General features: G+C 44.7%; 1 long non-coding RNA gene across 1 annotated transcript in view; it reads left to right on the plus strand.

Annotated features, from left to right (window-relative positions):
- Nucleotides 1–231: 231 nt before the first annotated feature.
- The window catches only part of LOC310842134, a 203,567-nt gene continuing 187,046 nt past the window's right edge, over nucleotides 232–16,752 (plus strand). Inside the window, exon 1 of the long non-coding RNA XR_014562909.1 lies at nucleotides 232–255. This is a non-coding gene — a long non-coding RNA (uncharacterized lncRNA). The remainder of the gene's footprint in view (nucleotides 256–16,752) is intronic.

Consider the following 16,752-nt stretch of genomic DNA (forward strand, 5'->3'; position numbering starts at 1 on the left):
TAAAACCATGGAGAAACCTGGCCTGAACAAAGACCTTGGATTCTTATCTCATTATACATGACAAAGCCATTTTTCACCTTTTCACCCCTTGCTTCTTCCTGTAAGACCTATTGCAGTCGTTAAGAGTCGTCAACAGGCTCATCACAGCTATCTGCCAATCACCCATTCCCACCAGCCTTCTGAGTAATACCCCTCCCCACCTTCTCACTATATAGAAGGGTCTGGGAACTTCTGTTTCAGTGTATCTGAAGAAGTGTGCATGCACACGAAAGCTCATACCAAGAACTGACTTAGTTGGTCTTTAAGGTGCTACTGGAAGGAATTTTTTTTGTTTTGACTATGGCAGACCAACACGGCTACCTATCTGTAACTGAACTACCTACCATGAGACATCTTGCCAATCACCATAGCTAGTTGCACTTGATAAGCTTTGAGATTGCTGGAAGAAATATCAACAACCTCAGATATGCAGATGACACAACCTTGATGGCAGAAAGTGAGGAGGAATTAAAGAACCTTTTATTGAGGGTGAAAGAGGAGAGCGCAAAATATGGTCTGAAGCTCAACATCAAAAAAACGAGGATCATGGGCACTGGTCCCATCACCTCCTGGCAAATAGAAGGGGAAGAAATGCAGTGAGAGATTTCACTTTCTTGGGCTCCATGATCACTGCAGATGGTGACAGCAGTCAGGAAATTAAAAGACGCCTGCTTCTTGGGAGAAAAGCAATGACAAACCTAGACAGCATCTTAAAAAGCAGAGACATTACTTTGCCAACAAAGGTCCGTATAGTTAAAGCTATGGTTTTCCTAGTAGTGATGTATGGAAGTGAGAGCTGGACCATAAAGAAGGCTGATCGCCGAAGAATTGATGCTTTTGAATGGGTGCTGGAGGAGACTCTTGAGAGTCCCATGGACTGCAAGAAGATCAAATCTATCCATTCTGAAGGAAATCAGCCCTGAGTGCTCACTGGAAGGACAGATCCTGAAGCTGAGACTCCAATACTTTGGCCACCTCATGAGAAAAGAAGACTCCCTGGAGAAGACCCAGGTGCTGGGAAAGATGGAGGGCACAAGGAGAAGGGACGACAGAGGACGAGATGGTTGGATAGTGTTCTCGAAGCTACCAGCATGAGTTTGACCAAACTGCAGGAGGCAGTGGAAGACAGGAGTGCCTGGCGTGCTCTGGTCCATGGGGTCACGAAGAGTCAGACACAACTAAACAACAACAACAACAATCTTCTATGAATTTGTCTAAACCTTTTAAAAATCAATCGAAGCTGGTGGCTATCAGTCCATCTGTTTATTCCACAGCTTTACTGTGTATAAATTGTGTCGATAATTTTTGTTGTTGTTGCCTTTTCCTGAATCTTCTAACTTCATATTCACTGGATGACCCCAAGGTTCTAGTATTAGATGAAGGAGAGACAAAGTTTCCTATCTCTACACTCTGTGAATTTCAGAATCTGATTCCCCCCCCCCCTCTTTTACAAAGTGATAATAATAAATAAATGAGAATTGAAATGTGCACCCCACCACCGAGGCCATTCCATTGTAACTATCCACCCTCCCAAAATTTCAACACCTCTTGCCATGGTATGACCCTTTTCAATTTTAACAGTGCATATTCTACAAACACCTTCCATATCTCCTCAAAATAATTTCTCCTGCATATTTCCCATCTTACCTTAATGACACATGTTAATTTATCATTAATAGCTATATCCCAGACCTCTTTATACCATTCTTCCATTTTGTATTATGCTTGCCCCTTCCACTTCCTAGCTATCATAATTCATGCTGCTGTCAATAAATTTGTGAGCAAGTCCTTCGTACCCTGCAAACCTTTCACCCCATTCAAGATCTGACTTCATAAATATATTCAGGTTAAATGCAGAAATGGGACGTCCATGTATATGGATGAACACCTTCAAAATGAAGCAGAAATAGATGGATCTGACCCTACATACCATCTCTGGCCTGTGATGCTACTGCTATCCAACAGTCTCACTCAAAACCTCCAACATTTCCGCAAAGTTTCAACACAATGGTGCCTGAGACAATACGGTTGCCTCTCTAGGGTGTAATTACTGCCAACAATTCAAATGATGAGTGTGATTGTATCGCACGGTATCACTGAGCCAAAATATCCCTCAGTGGTGGGTGGAAAAAGGTGTGTTTCATTTCATACTGGTGGTGCTTTTGTAAAGTGTACGCAGGTTTTATCTTCAAATTACTGGAAAGAGAGAAAACCACGCATTACACCCACAAGAGGCTGTGGGTCAAATTATACTTTTGCATTTATTCTTTTTTTCCCCCTCCTTCTCTTTGCATGAGCTTATTATAGGTATGTTTCCTTACAAGGGATTTTCATTTCATTTCTGTTTCTTCCTGGGCCTTCTAAGGAATCCGTGCTTTAAACTTTCGAAGGACAAGGTCGGAGAAGAAAAGCGGAATTGATCTTTTCTCCTCCCCGCCCTCGACTTGCGGTTCATTTCACAAACATTGGCCCTTTACTTTTTTTGAAATGAAAGCCCTCCTTTCCCGGGGGAGCTTTCCCAAATTCTTGCAGGCTCCTCTCAGCTGGTGATGGGCAGCACCTGAAAGGATCCAAAGATTAAACAATGAATGGCTGTGTGAACTTTCCTTCTGTGGAAAGCGCCAGTCGAATTCCAAGGGGGGGGGGGAGGCAATGGAGGGATACCATAGAAATTTTACCCAAACCTATAGATCTTGAAAGAGCTTTTCATCATCAGACAGAATTCTGTAGCAGGGCTACTATGGAGAGGCTAGAAGGAAACAAGGGTAGCAAATCTTATTTAATGTACCATGAGAACTGCCTTTAGCCAGGACCATCTGCAATCTTTTTTTATTGCTTGAGGGGGGCGGGGCGGAGAAGGATAGGTAGGTCTTCTGAGAAAAGAATGGAAAATGTGAGATTTCCTCATAGCAAACAGATTTCTTAGCATAATCCAGGGGTGGGAAACTTTAGGCTGGATGTAACCCCCACCCCGGCCCTTCTAAACAGACTAAACAGACTCTCTCTAGCAACGCCCATGTTTTTAAAAGTTATGGAAGCCTTTTCTCTCCTAAAATCAAAGCCATCAGGCACATCAAGTAAAACACCTCAAATAAAAGGTGTAGCCTAGCCGGTATGTTTATGAGTATTGTACTGGTGCTAGAGGAGAGTCTTGAGAGTCTCATGGACTGCAAGAAGATCAAACCTATCCATTCTTAAGGAAATCAGCCCTGAGTGCTTACTGGAAGGACAGATCGTGAAGCTGAGGCTTCAATACTTTGGCCCACCTCATGAGAAGAGAAGACTCCCTGGAAAAGACCCTGATGTTGGGAAAGATGGAGGGCACAAGGAGAAGGGGACGACGGAGGACGAGATGGTTGGATAGTGTTCTCGAAGCTACCAGCATGAGTTTGACCAAACTGCGGGAGGCAGTGGAAGACAGGAGTGCCTGGCGTGCTCTGGTCCATGGGGTCACAAAGAGTCGGACACGACTAAACGACTAAACAACAACTGTGCTCAAGGGATATGAGGAGATATATCAGGCAAGTCCCGCTTGGAGAACAGGCTCTGGAATGCTCTCGCGAGATCTCGCAGGACTGTCCAAGTTCGTGCGAGATCTCATGACAGCATCCCAGAGCCCGGCAAGCAGGGCAGAGAGCTCAAATGCTCTTTCTGCACCGGAAAACCCATTGCAAAAAGAGATTTAAGACCCTCTGCCATGTGTACAGTTAATTTGACCATTTCGACCTGCTGGTTTCAGCCATGGCAAGGCTGACATTGTGCAAGTTAATTACGTACAAGATGTGATCATGCTTTACATCTACAACACTTCCATGGGAGTGTGTCTTATTTAAGTCAACGGGACTTCCTTCTGAGTTTACATGCATCGGATCCCACTGCATGCTACCTTAGTACCATAACGGCTAATTTCTTACCCGCCCTTCCCTATGAGGTGCCAGGGAAGGATACACAAAACCAAAAATGCATCGTTAAGATCTGTTAAAACCGTTTGCAGTCAAAAGAATATAATAATAATATTATAATATTTTTTTATTTATACCCCGCCCTCCCCAGCCAAGGCCGGGCTCAGAGCGGCTTACAAGCAATAATAAAAACAAGATGAATGATTACAAACTTAAAATCAAAAATAAAATACAACATTAAAATAATGGAACATTAAAATATTAAAATGTAGCCTCATCGCAGGAGGAGAAGGAAAAGAAGGAAGAAAAAAGAGAGAGAGAGGGAGGGAGGGAGGGAATCAAATTGGCTCCAAGCCAAAGGCCAGGTGGAACAACTCTGTCTTACAGGCCCTGCAGAAAGAAATCAGATCCTGCAGGGGCCTGGTCTCATGAGGCAGAGCGTTCCACCAGGCCGGAGCCAGAGTTGAAAAGGCCCTGGCTCTGGTCGAAGCCAATCTAACTTCAATCTAAAGAATGAGGTTCCTGAAATGTATATCTCTCAAATGTCAAAGGTCAAGTGAAAATGTGTGCCTTCACCCTATGATAAAATCTGTGCAGTGAAGGTGCCAGGCACACCTCTCTAGAGAGGGAATCCTACAGCTTAGGGGCTGCCTCAAAGAAAGCCCTCTCCCAAACCACCATCCACCAAGCATCCCAGAGAACTACAGTGGGTGCTCGGGTTGCGATCATGATCCATGCGGGATACACGTTTGCAACCCGCAGTGTCCGCAACACTCAGCTCTATCTGCTGATGGATGGCCACACCGACTTGGCCCCAAACACATTGACCAGATGCTTGGAAGCTGTGGCTGGATGGTTTCGTGGGAGCCGATTGAAACTAAATCCTTCGAAGACAGAGGTCCTATGGCTAGGTCGGGATGGCATGGAGATGAGGGACCAACTCCCTTCTCTTGCGGGGGCCCAATTAGTGCCATTGCCTTCCGTTAAGAGTTTGGGTGTAATCCTTGACGCCTCCCTTTCCATGGAGGCGCAGGTTACAGCAACAGCCAAGGCGACATTTTTCCACCTTCGCCGCATCAAGCAGTTGGTCCCTTACCTTTCCCGCCCTGACTTGGCCACAGTGAATCCATGCAACGGTCATCTCCAGGCTTGACTACTGTAATTCGCTCTACGCGGGGCTGCCCTTGAAGCTGTCCCAGAAACTCCAGCGGGTACAGAATGCTGCAGCGAGGCTCCTCACGGGGTCTCTGCCATGGGAGCATATTCACCCAGTGCTTTTCAAGCTGCACTGGCTCCCGGTGGAGTACAGGGTCAGATTTAAGGTGTTGCTTTTGACCTTTAAAGCCCTTCACGGCCTAGGACCCTCGTACCTCCGGGACCGCCTCTCCTGGTATGCCCCACGGAGAGCCTCAAGGTCCATAAATAACAACACCCTAGTGGTCCCGGGCCCTAAGGAAGTTAGATTGGCTTCGACCAGAGCCAGGGCCTTTTCAACTCTGGCTCCGGCCTGGTGGAACGCTCTGCCTCATGAGACCAGGGCCCTGCAGGGTCTGATTTCTTTCCGCAGGGCCTGTAAGACAGAGTTGTTCCGCCTGGCCTTTGGCTTGGAGCCAGTTTGATTCCCTCCCTCCCTCTCTCTCTCTCTCTCTCTCTCTCTCTCTCTTTTCCCCTTCTTTTCCTTCTCCTCCTGCGATGAGGCTACATTTTAATATTTTAATGTTCCATTATTTTAATTGTTGTGTTTTATTTTTGTTTTTAAGTTTGTAATCATTCATCTTGTTTTTATTATTGCTTGTAAGCCGCTCTGAGCCCGGCCTTGGCTGGGGAGGGCGGGGTATAAATAAAAAAATTATTATTATTATTATTATTATTATTATTATTATTATTATTATTATCATCTATCTATCATCTATCTATCTATCATCTATCTATCTATCATCTATCTATCTATCTATCTATCTATCTATCTATCTATCTATCTATCATCTATCTATCTATCTATCTATCTATCTATCTATCTATCATCTATATCTATCTATCATCTATCTATCATCTATATCTATCTATCATCTATCTATCTATATCTCTTTTCAGTTCTTCTTGCTTCTTGCTTCTTATTTACTGTATTGTGAATTGGCTTCAAAATGTTTCCTAGGATGTTTTTAAGCTTTGATATTTTATCATGTTTTCAACGTTCTGTTGGGGGCTGCCAGAGTGGCTGGGGAAACCCAGTCCCACGGGTGGCATTATTATTATTATTAGGAAGGGAGTAATAAATAAATCACAATAATGTTGACAATCAAGAAGTATTTTCAAGAGTCCGCCACTGCTCCGACCATAATGCGGTAAAGATGGATATGACACTAATACCAACCGGCTCCTTTAGATGGAAGATGAATGACAACCTGTTTAGAGATCAGGAGATTACCAAGAAGGCCCAAAAAGTTTTGAAGGACTATTTTGAGATAAATTTGAACACTACGGTGGAAAAAAGAACCATCTGGGACGCAAGTAAGGCTGTGATGAGGGGGTTCTTGATACAACAGAATGCTGCAAAGAAAAGGATACAAAATGAGAAAAAAGATAAGATTTTGGAGAAAATTAAAGAATTTGAAAAGAAGTTAAGATTAAATCCAAAGTCACAGCCGATTCTGAGAGAAATTAAACTCTATCAAGCACAGTATTCTAAATTGATAAACCAGGAAATAGAGTGGAAAGTTAAATTAATGAAACAAAGAACTTTTGAATCGGCGAATAAGTGTGGGAAACTGCTAGCATGGCAGTTGAAGAAGAGACAAAAACTAAATACAGTTACAAATTTAGAGATTGAAGGAAGAAATATTCAGAACCCTGTTGATATTAGAAAGTGCTTCCAGAGATATTTCAAAAAAACTATATACTCAAGGGCTGCAAGATGAGGCTGAGATAAAACAATTTTTGAAAAAGAATGGACTACCAAAATTGCCACAAGAAAGTAGAGCAATCCTGAACTCTAAAATAACACGACAAGAGATAGAACAAGCTATTCAGAACATGCAACTGGGCAAATCTCCAGGGCCAGATGGGCTTACCTCCAAGTATTATAAGACATTGAAAGACTATTTGATACAACCATTGCTGGAGGTCAGCAATGAAATTTTGGAGGGGAAGAAGGTGCCGGAATCGTGGAAAGAAGCATTTATCATATTGATACCAAAATTGGAAACTGAAAAGACTCAACTTAAGAACTACCGCCCCATCTCTCTTCTAAATGTGGATTATAAAATATTTGCAGACATTTTAGCAAGCAGATTTAAAAAAAGTTTTAAATGAGGTAATTCATAAAGATCAGGCAGGCTTTCTCCCTGGCAGACATTTGTATGCTAATACAAGGAACATCATTGATATTTTGGAACTTTTGCAAACAAATATCAATACTAAAGCAGTGTTAATTTTTATAGATGCGGAGAAGGCCTTTGATAATATTTCTTGGAAATTTATGAAGGAAAATTTGGAAGGAATGGGAGTGGGACGGGGTTTCGAAAATGGGATAGATGCAATTTATTCAGAACAAAAGGCGAAATTGATAGTCAACAATGTGATTACAGAAGAGTTCAAAATTGAAAAAGGAACACGACAAGGCTGTCCTATTTCCCCATTGTTATTTATTTCGGTCCTGGAGGTGCTCTTGAACATGATTAGAGGGGACCGGATGGTTGAAGGAATTCAGGTCGGAGCGAAACAATATAAACTTAAAGCGTTTGCAGATGACCTAGTTTTGACCCTACAGAAGCCAGAATCTAGCACGAAAAAAGTATTGCAATTGATTCAAGAGTTTGGTCGGGTGGCGGGATTTAAATTAAACAAACAGAAAACTAAGGTATTGGGAAAAAATCTGACAGCTACAGAGTCAGAACGGTTTCAGGAAGAGACAGAGTTAAACGTGGTTAAAAAAGTAAAATACCTAGGGGTAAATATAACAGCAAAAAATCTGAGTCTATTTAAGGATAATTATGAGAAATGCTGGTCAGAAATTAAGAGAGATTTAGAAAGTTGGACAAGACTGAAACTTTCCCTGTTAGGTCGAATCGCTGCTGTAAAGATGAATGTATTGCCAAAAATGTTGTTTTTGTTTCAAACATTACAGATTGTGGACAAAACAGAGTGCTTCCAGGAGTGGCAGAGAGATATTTCCAAATTTGTCTGGCAGGGCAAAAAGCCCAGAATTAAGTTTAAGATATTAACTGATGCGAAAGAAAGAGGGGGCTTTGCCCTGCCAGACTTAAGGCTGTATTATGAATCAGCAGCTTTCTGCTGGTTAAAAGACTGGCTGCTACTCGAGGACACTGATGTATTAGAGTTGGAAGGTTTCAACAATGCGTTTGGTTGGCATGCATATTTATGGTATGACAGGGTTAAGATTCACAAGGCTTTCAAGAATCATATTGTCAGAAAAGCAGTGTTCAATGTCTGGACAAAATACAAAGACTTATTGGGAAAAAAAACACCAAGGTGGCTTTCACCATTGGAAGCTAAGACCCGGAAAAGGCTCAATATGGAGGCCAAATGGCCAAAGTATTGGGAAATACTAGAAAAAGATGGGGACAATTGGAGATTGCAGAGTCAGGAGAAAATGAAAGACAAGGTCCGAGACTGGTTACATTATGCTCAGATCAAAGAAGTCTTTAAACTTGATAAAAAGTTAGGATTCCAGGTGGAAAAATCGAAGCTAGAAACGGAATTGTTAGAGCCTAAGACTAAGGTACTTTCAAGAATGTATAACTTGCTGTTAAAATGGAATACACAAGATGAAACGGTTAAATCGGCTATGATAAAGTGGGCACAGGACATAGTATAACATTATGTTTGAAGACTGGGAAAGGTTGTGGACTACTGGGCTGAACTTCACTGCTTGTAATGCTTTGAAAGAAAATGTAATGAAAATGATATACAGATGGTACATGACCCCAGTCAAACTTGCAAAAATATACCACTTGTCTGATAATAAATGTTGGAAATGTAAGGAAAATGAAGGAACGTTCTTTCACCTTTGGTGGACTTGCCCTAGAGTGAAGGCTTTCTGGGAAATGATATATAACGAGCTGAAAAAGGTATTTAAGTATACCTTCCCTAAGAAACCAGAGGCCTTCCTTCTGGGTATTGTTGGCCAGAGTGTGCAAAAGAAGGATTGAACTTTTTTTATGTATGCTACAACAGCAGCAAGGATACGTCTCGCTAAGCACTGGAAAACTCAAGATCTACCCACACTGGAAGAATGGCAGATGCAACTGATGGACTATATGGAATTGGCCGAGATGACGGGCAGAATCCGAGACCTGGGAGAGGAGACGGTAGAAGAAGATTGGAAAAAATTCAAGATTTACTTGCAAAAATATTGTAAATTGTATGAATGCTAAGCAGGATGCTTGATTATAAACAACTTGGCACCATTAAAATAGATGAAGTGAATTAGGAAGATAAGTTAAATGCAAGAAAAAACAATTTTTTAAGATAACTATTTGGATAAGTTTAATTTTTTAAGGAGTAAGATTAAGGTATCTAAAATTTGAGACATAACATTGGAAACTAGATAGTAAGGATGAAACAAGGTGATAAATTGCTGGAGTAATTTTATAACTTGGAACGTAGGAGCGGGAAGTCCAAAGGAAATAAGAAAATATGTTATGATATGTAATATTCTTGTTTGTGTTTTTATATTGTAACCAAAAAACCTTTAATAAATATTATAATAAATAAATAAACAAACAAATAAATAAATAAATAAATAAATCACAATAATGTTGACAATCAAGAAGTATTTTCAAGAGTCCGCCATTGCCTTGGCCAGCCTGATGCCTCCACTGGCTGTGATCCGAAGCAATTATTCTTCAACATCAACTTTGCTGGACTGGTCATGTTGTGAGGATGCCGATGATCATCTTCCAAAGCAACTACTTTATTCCGAACTTAAAAATGGAAAGCATAATGCCGGTGGTCAACAAAAGAGGTTTAAAGACTGTCTCAAGGCAAATCTAAAAAAATGTAGTATAAACACTGGCAACTGGGAAACACTGGCCTGCGAGCCCTCCAGTTGGAGAACAGCCTTTACCAAAGGTGTCATGGGCTTTGAAGACACTTGAACTCAGGATGAAAGGGAGAAACATGCTAAGAGGAAGGCATGCTTGGCAAACCCTCACCGTGATCAACTTCCGCCCGGAAACCAATGTCCCCACTGTGGAAGGACGTGTGGATCCAGAATTGGCCTCTGCAGTCACTTAGACTCATCGTTAAAACCGTGTTTATGGAAGTCAATCTTACTCGGCTACGAGTGATCGCCAAAGAAGAAGAAGATCCGAAGCATCAGGTTAGAGGAGACTGGTGTACGACCGCATTTCAGGAAGCAGCTCTGACGCTGATGCAGTTGGGGGGGGGCACAAAGTTGAGCACATACCAGCTTACCAAGGAGGATTAGAACTGAGGGGTGAGGAAGGAAAAACACACTTTGCACTTTCAGTGAATTGTTCTTCTGAACAATAATAACTGGGGTTGGAGGTCCAGCCACCCGCACACCCTCCTTCTGTTTATCTCACTGAGCTGAGTCTTCCTTTGGCCTCTTTCCGTAACCTCAATAAAGGAAGCAGATCTCCTCTAATTCGCGAGACAACATGGAAATTCCCTTCCGACGTGGGCCAGTGCTCTCCTTTGACTTTCATTTCCGTCGCTCAGGTTTTTTGTTCTAACTCGCCATCCGTCGCCTCCCCTCTCGCCGCAACATTCCAACGCCTTTGCCCTCCCTTTGTAGCCTCCACTGCCGAATCCTTATCTTGACCAAACAGACAAAGAGCTCCCCTCCAGATAGCAGGCCTGTTCCAGAGCTGCGCTGATAAGCTGGCAAGTCGGGAAGGATGGCAGGACGCAAGTGATAGGAGGAAGAAGTAGTCCAGACTTCTTGTGGATCTGGCAGAGCATCACTTTGCCACCCCAAGACTGGGACGTCCTGAGCTGCTTCCGGGTCTCTTTCCATCTTGACAGAATGATGGGACCAGTCAGAATTTGGACGCTGTCAGCATCATCCACACAATTACTGCTTTAGCAACATAGCTCTTTTAGAAGTCAATTACAGTGGTACCTCGGGTTAAGTACTTAATTTGTTCCGGAGGTCTGTTCTTAACCTGAAACTGTTCTTAACTAATGGGGCCTCCTGCTGCTGCCCCGCCGCCAGAGCACAATTTCTGTTCTCATCCTGAAGCAAAGTTCTTAACCCGAGGTACTATTTCTGGGTTAGTGGAGTCTGTAACCTGAAGCGTATATAACCTGAAGCGTATGTAACCTGAGGTACCACTGTACAGACAAGAGAGGCATTCCAGATAGGGACCCAGACATGGAATGGGATTAGAGATGGGTTACCAGATGTCCCCATTTCCCGGGGACAGATCCCGGATTTGCGAATAAGCCCCTGGACAAATTCCATCCCTGGAATGTCCCCGGATTTCATCTAATGTCCCCGGGAAATGCAGCAGCGGCAGTCTCAGCAGCCTGGAGCAGTTGGCTCTGGCTGGCTTCAGGAGCTGCTCAGAAGTCCCCATACAATGGTGATGCAGGGGCTTCCAGGCTGCCTCCACCTTCCCTGACCCCAGCAACTAAGCTGTGAAGGGAGGCTTCACGCTGCCTATCGGAGCAACCTCCCAACTCCTACTTGCGTGCAAGCAGGAGCAGGGTGGGGATCTCTCAGCTGTGAAGGGAGGCTTCACACTGCCTATCAGAGCTTGCGTGCAAGCAGGAGGGGGCAGGGATCTCTCAAGTTAGGCAACGGGAAGCCTCCCTTCGCAGCTGAGGGATCCCCGCCCCCTCCTGCTTGCACGCAAGTAGGAGTGGGATTGGGGCTGCTATGATGGGAAGGGAGGCATTGCACTGCCCGAGCCTCGCCACCGTCGCTGCTCTCGGCCCTCCTTCTCCCCCTTCCATGCCTGACCCACCGCACATGGCTTCCTCACCATCACCACCAAAGAACCAACAACTCAGGGGCTGCCCAGGCTCATGGAGAAAGGAGATAGAAGCCTTGGAGGAAGGGGAAACTTGGTGGTTGAGGTCAAGGCGGCGGCTGCCCCTCTGCCACCGCCATCGCTGCAGCGTCAACGTCCCAAATGTGTAGTATTTATTTATTTATATTTAAATAAATTCATTGAAAAAAATCTGGTAACCTTAGATTAGAGTTGCTTTTACTGTTTATCCTGTATTATGATCCCAGTTCATATCAAGGGGGGGAATGTGCTATCATTATTTTTTTGGAGCTTGCCAATAAAAATTGGTATAGCAACTTCTTCGATTGGGAGAGAGTTCCATTGATGTGAAACAGCCCCACAGGATTTGCTTTCTTACATGTTCAAGCAGCTGCTTCTCCTCTCAACCACTGCCCATCTTGTCTGATTAAATCTTGCTGAAGGAGATTGACGATGTGGATCCAGGGCATCATTGGTGCTTCCTTGCAGGAGGCATTCATGTAGGCATTCCTAAAGGGTGGTTAGCCTCCTGCCCTCTTACTGTTAAAGTGGACCTCCTGAGCTCACTTTCTGCATCACAGGAAGAACCCTGGATTGGGACGCATGGATCTGACCAACGTCACATCTCATTCAGCCATATGACATGATTATTTGCTAACAGAGCTTAAGCCATGTACAAGATTAATTTAACCGTGCTCTTGGAAGATGATTAAGTTCCTGTCTCAACACTAGCTTGAGAGGTACAGATCAGGTGGCTGTTAAATATATAAATTTACAAAAATTCCACAAGCATCTCTACATCCAAGTCTTGATCAGTGCAGGGAGTGGCTCTGTCTGTCATTCTCCTCCTCCTTAGCCTCCGTGTTGCAGCTTGTGGAACTCAGAAGGGAGGAAGATGAGGAGAAAGCAAGAATTAGTTGGCTCCGCCTCTCAGTGGCTCTGTCCCTACTTCTTCTTGGGCTCCCAGATGTCTTCCCTACCAGGCGCAATAGACACCAGATACCACTGGGTTCTGGTTGTAGCCTTCAGCGTAGCTGTGTCCATAGTGATCAAGCAATGACTGGCCCATGTCTTCATACCCTCCAACATTTCTCTGATAAAAACAGGGATGTCCTATTCAACGGCAGCAACAATAATTTATACCCAGCCCATCTGACTGGGTTGCCCCAGCCACTCTGGGCAGCTTCCAACATATATAAAAACATTGTTGTTGTTGTTTAGTCATTGTATAAAAACATTGTTGTTGTTGTTTAGTCGTTTAGTCGTGTCCAACTCTTCATTGTTCAGTTTCTGTTAATTGATTCTCATGAAAACTTACAGATTCTGGCTTCACACAATTAACTTAAGGCAGTGTCAATTTACTCTTGGCAGAAAGCCAAGGTCTGCTTGACCTAGAAACTACTTACTCTGATTGGTTAACGACCAGCACTCAACTCTGTTATCTAGGAATGCTAGCACAGTTTGGGTTGGTGTGTTAGGAGTAGAAGTGCTGTGTTTGGTTAAGAGAGAGAGAGAGAAAGAAAGGATTTATTTTGCTTTGTTTTGTTTGCAGAAACTCTGCTGGTTTTATTTTTCCTTTTAATAAATCCTGTAAATAGTTATTCTGAGTCTAGCTGACTAGTCATTCCACCTCAACTAGCTTCTTCGCTGTGCAGGAAAACTCTGCTACGTTTGGGCTAAAGCCATTAGAGCTATGCCTGACACCTCAAAGTTCCAAGATTCATGACCCCATGGACCAGAGCACGCCAGGCACTTCTGTCTTCCACTGCCTCCCGCAGTTTGGTCAGACTCATGTTTGTAGCTTCGAAGACGCTATCCAACCATCTCGTCCTCTGTCGTCCCCTTCTCCTTGTGCCCTCCATCTTTCCCAATATCAGGGTCTTTTCCAGGGAGTCTTCTCTTCTCATGAGGTGGCCAAAGTATTGGAGCCTCAGCTTCAGGATCTGTCCTTCCAGTGAGCACTCAGGGCTGATTTCCTTAAGAATGGATCGGTTTGTTCTTCTTGCAGTCCATGGGACTCTCAAGAGTCTCCTCCAGCACCATAATTCAAAAGCATCAATTCTTCGGCGATCTGCCTTCTTTATGGTCCAGCATTTTAAAACTTCCCTATACAGTGGTGCCCCGCAAGACGAATGCCTCGCAAGACGAAAAACCCGCTAGACGAAAGGGTTTTCCGTTTTTTGAGGCACTTCGCAATACGAATTTCCCTATGGGCTTGCTTCGCAAGAAGAAAGCCCATAGGGAAATCTCCGGGGACCTCTTTTAAATGCTGGCGGTGGGGAGCAAAGCCTTCCCCCCCCTCCGGCCTTCAGAAGAGGTCCAGGAAGGCCGGCAGGGGCCGAAAGGCTTTGCTCCCCACCGCCAGCATTTTAAAAGCGGTCCGGGATAGCAGGGAAGCGCTTCCCGCTATCCCGGACGGCTTTTGAAGGCAGGCGGCGGGGGGGGGGAGCAAAGACTTTCGCCCCCCACCGGCCTTCAGAAGAGGTCCTGGACCTCTTCTGAAGGCCGGCGGGGGGCAAAGGTCTTTGCTCCCCCCTGCCAGCCTTCCCAGGAGAAGAAGAAGAAGAAGAGTTTGGATTTGATATCCCGCCTTTCACTCCCTTTAAGGAGTCTCAAAGCGGCTAACATTCTCCTTTCCCTTCCTCCCCCACAACAAACACTCTGTGAGGTGAGTGGGGCTGAGAGACTTCACAGAAGTGTGACTGGCCCAAGGTCACCCAGCAGCTGCATGTGGAGGAGCGGAGACGCGAACCCGGTTCCCCAGATTAGGAGTCTACCGCTCTTAACCACTACACCACACTGGCTCTCAACGCAGCGCTTTCTCCGCTTTCCCGGACGGCTTTTGAAGGCAGGCGGCGGGGGGGGGGAGCAAAGAGGTCCTGGACCTCTTCTGAACGCTGGCGGGGGGCAAAAGTCTTTGCTCCCCCCCGCCGCCTGCCTTCAAAAGCCGTCCGGGAAAGCGGAGAAACGCAGCGCTTTCTCCGCTCTCCCGGGAAGGCAGGCAGGGGGGAGCAAAGACTTTTGCCCCCCGCTGGCGTTCAGAAGAGGTCCTGGACCTCTTCTGAAGGCTGGCGGGGGGCGAAAGTCTTTGCTCCCCCCCCGCCTGCCTTCCCGGGGGCTTTAAAATCGCCCCGGCATAGCGGAGAAGTCCGCTGTCCGGGGCGATCTTAAAATGCTGGTGGGCGGCAGCGCTGCCGCCCGCCAGCATTTTAAAAAACCCCGGGACAGCGGAGAAGTCCTCTGCTGTCCCGGGGTTTTTTAAAATGCTGGGGGTGGGAGGAAAAGCCCTTGTCCCCCCCCCAGCCTTCAGAAGAGGTCGGGGGACAGACTGTCCCCGGACCTGGACTGAAGGCGGTTTCCTTAGGAACGCATTGATTGATTTTCAATGCATTCCTATGGGAAACCGTGCTTTGCAAGACGAAAAACTCGCAAGATGAAAAAACTTGCGGAACGAATTAATTTCGTCTTGCGAGGCACCACTGTACAGAGCTACCTTCAGATGTTTGCTAAAGGTTGTACAGTTACTTATCCCCATAGCTTGGGGGTCACATAACTCCTTACCCTCCAAAATTTCTCCAATGAAAATAGGGACGTCCTAAGGAAAAGTGGGACATTCTAGGATCAAACCAGAAACTGGGACAACTTTTGTAAATTTGGGACTGTCTCTGGAAATTCGGGACACTTGGAGGGTCTGTGATGAATATGACCTTTAGGTGTGTTCCTTGGGCCTACCTCTAGTAAGTATAAGGGCAAAAATTCCTGTGTTTCTGGGAACTCCAAAGGGATTTGATTTTAGTCTCCAAAGTTTCCATCCATTTTTATATTATCCAAGCAATTTATTTCACTCGTGGCTTTTAGCTGGGAGGGAAATTATATATATATGGCAAATGTACTGTCTGGGAGAGAGGCCGGGCAATTTCTTGACCTATCCATTCATGTAATAGGCAGTGACGATCTCTGTGGGTTCCATTACATTATGACGGCAAACACGTATTTACTAATGTTTTAAAATCAAAGTAACCTGCTTTTTTAAAAAGGGCAAATAATTCTGCAAGACAAAAATGCCCACCTTTATTGGGTTAGAGATAATGGCAGTGTTTGAAGGTACAGTGCAATTATACATTTAAACAAGCACCAGCAGCCATTGAAGCTAGTTTAATGAGTACCATTGTTGTCATGAGATGGAAGAAAACAAACCTTATTGTGATTCTGCATTGTCACAAGTAGAAATAAAAAGATATGCAGGAGGATGGGAAGAGTCTTTCTTGCTTGTTTTGTTTGTTTAGTCGTTTAGTCGTGTCCAACTCTTCGTGACCCCATGGACCAGAGCACGCCAGGCACTCCTGTCTTCCACTGCCTCCCACAGTTCAGTCAAACTCATACTGGCAGCTTCGAGATTACTGTCCAACCATCTGTCGTCCCCTTCTCCTTGTGCCCTCCATCTTTCCCACCATCAGGGTCTTTTCCAGGGAGTCTTCTCTTCTCATGAGGTGGCCAAAGTATCGGAGCCTCAGCTTCAGGATCTGTCCTTCCAGTGAGCACTCAGGGCTGATTTCCTTCAGAATGGATAGGCTTGATCTTCTTGCAGTCCATGGGACTCTCAAGAGTCTCCTCCAGCACCATAATTCAAAAGCATCAATTCTTTGGCGATCAGCCTTCTTTATGGTCCAGCTCTCACTTCCATACATCACTACTGGGAAAACCATAGCTTTAACTATACAGACCTTTGTTGGCAAGGTGTTGTCTCTGCTTTTTCAGATGCTGTCTAGGTTTGTCATTGCTTTTCTCCCAAGAAGCAGGCGTCTTCTAATTTCGTGACTGCTGTCACCATC

The sequence above is a fragment of the Podarcis gaigeae genome (genome assembly GCF_964106915.1).
Source record: "Podarcis gaigeae genome assembly, chromosome: 3".
In the NCBI taxonomy this organism is placed as follows: domain Eukaryota; kingdom Metazoa; phylum Chordata; class Lepidosauria; order Squamata; family Lacertidae; genus Podarcis; species Podarcis gaigeae.